This window comes from Narcine bancroftii, chromosome 13 (assembly GCF_036971445.1).
Source record: "Narcine bancroftii isolate sNarBan1 chromosome 13, sNarBan1.hap1, whole genome shotgun sequence".
In the NCBI taxonomy this organism is placed as follows: domain Eukaryota; kingdom Metazoa; phylum Chordata; class Chondrichthyes; order Torpediniformes; family Narcinidae; genus Narcine; species Narcine bancroftii.
In genome coordinates this window covers 64,249,825-64,252,378 of record NC_091481.1, presented here as the reverse complement: position 1 = coordinate 64,252,378, position 2,554 = coordinate 64,249,825, and positions in this window count along the sequence as shown.

Sequence of the window (2,554 nt, the reverse complement as noted above, 5' to 3'; positions counted from 1 at the left end):
TTGGGCAGAGAAGATTCTACCATCACAGGCACGATGGGCTGAACGGCCTCTTTCTCTGGTTCAATAATAAATATTTCATTGATGGAATGCATACTTTAGCCTCTGCACTGGGGTTTTCACTGGCTTGGTTGGAATGGAGAAGTTGGGGTTGTTCTGATTAAAGGAGGTTTTTCCAGAATCAAAATTTCTTGTCATGAACTTGTCACGAAATTCGGGGTCCAGTACTCCCGGTGTGGCCTTTTCTACATTACAGCAGCGAAACAGGGCCACTTCGGTCCTGATGCTGAGTCTTACTTAGTCCCACTGACCTGCCCTCCGTACCCCTCCCATCCATGGTCCTGTCCAAATCTCCCTTAAATGTTCAAATCGAGCCTGCGTTTACCACATCAGCTGGAAGCTTGTTCCACCGCCATTCTCCGTCCGAAGAAGTTCCCCCTTCACTGATAGATTTTCCTCCATTGTATAGCCCTTACCAGTTACGAGGTAACGAGTTACTTCCACCTGCTCCTGGCCATTCATCGCCAGATAATTCTCGCCCAGGCTATTTCACACTGATTCATCAATTAAAAAGAAGTCCAGGTTTACAATTAAGTCATGTCACCTTTATTTATATACGAGGCTGGTCCGCCCACTAATGACTCATCCCCTTTTGCCCTGGCCATAAAGCTCGCATTACCTCGCCCTTTCCCTGCAGTCCTGTACCTGGATCTGGGCCAGCCAAAGTCTTGTGTGCATTAAAAGCTGATTGTTCCTGCAGCCTATGACTTTGTGGTTATTGATAGAGCCCATCATCCCCTGAACCCACATCTTCTTGTTTGAATCTTACCCAACCTCAGTGGGGGGAAAAAGCTTATCTACATTTACTCCGTCTATCCTTCTCATAATTTTAAATACCTCTATCAAATCTCCCCTCATTCTTCTATGCTCCAGGTTAAAATGTTTAACCTTTCCCTGTAACTCAGTCCCTGAAATCTGGGCAACATCCTAGTAAATCTCTGCGTTATTTGATATTCCCTTTCTGTAGTTAGGTGACCAAAACATCGGGGAGACTGGACGCAGACTGGGAGATCGCTTCGCTGAGCACCTTCGCTCTGCCCGCATCAGTGACTGGGACCTCACTGTGGGCATTCCAGTTCTGCGCTCCACTCCTGCGCTGACATGTCTGCCTGTATTCTTTCAAACCAAGGCCACTTGTAAATCGGAGGAGGAACACCTAATATTCCATCTGGGCATCCTCCAACTGATGACATTAACATCGACTTCTCCGGTTTCCCCTCCCCCTGCCCCCATCTTTCCCTATGTTTCCTTTCCTTTAGCTCTGTTTCCTTTCACCCCAGCTCTGCATTCACAGAGAACCCCCCCCTCCCCGCATATCAATTTTCACCTGGCCTCCTCTCTATATCCAATTATGTTTGTCATTTGGTTTGCACTGCTCCCCCTGCCCTTTCCTCTAATTTCATCTGCCTGCTTTTTAGTTACACCTTGAAGAAGGGCTCAGGCCTGAAATGTCAGTATTACAGGTATTCCCCAACGTACCACCTATGCAACTTGAGGCCATGCGTACATTTGACCAAAATTCTTTTTATATTAAAAAAAAGAATAAAAATTACGCGTTTATGGGTGAAAGTCGGCCTATCTATGGAAAATAGTGGTTGGCAGCGGTGGCCAACCTCTTGCGAGAGCTGGCTATCATGTTGAATTTAACGAACTATAACGCAGACACAGTACAATTCCGACATGCGTCTGTTGCAAGCTACAACCGGTTGGCCAGAACGGAGCACAGATGTAAGTTGAGGAGTAACTGTATATAAACCCTGCAAGACCTGCTGAACTCCTCCAGCAACGTCTGTGTCTTCATCACAATTGCAGCGACTGCAAGTTTTTGCGTTTCACCCAGGCACTTCAGAGGGTCCTGAGCAAAGAGGAAGAAAACTGGGCTAACTGGATTTTTCTTCAAAGAGCCTGTATGGTGCTCTGGAAATAATGTTCTTCATTCAGTTCTCTGGGATCACCACCCTCATCAGAGCTACAGTCTTTTAGATGAGACATCAACTCGGCAGCGGAGGCAGGAGATCATCCTCACCTGATGTTGCTTGATTAAAACAAACATAAACTAGATATCTTGAATAAGACCCACAAATGTCCAGTTTGTACTTTTTGGCATCTTGGTTTATTCAAAACATTTATTTTACATGAAGTACTTCAGGTGCTTTTGTGTTTGGTTCTCAATTAATGTTTCTGTTAAGACATAGGAGCAGAAATAGGCCATTCAGGCCATCAAGTCTGCCCCGCCATTTAATCATGAGCTGATCCATTTTCCCAATTCAGCCCCATAACCTTTGATGCCCTGGCTATCAATCTCTGCCTTAAATACACCTAGTGTCCCGGTCTCCACAATCGCCTGTGACAACAATTTTCACAGATTTACTACCCTCTGGCTTAAAAAAAATTCCTCTGCATTTCTGTTCTGAGCGGATGCCCTTCAATCCTGAAGTTGTGCCCTCTTGTTCTAGACACACCCACCACAGGAAACAACCTTTCTACATCTACTCTG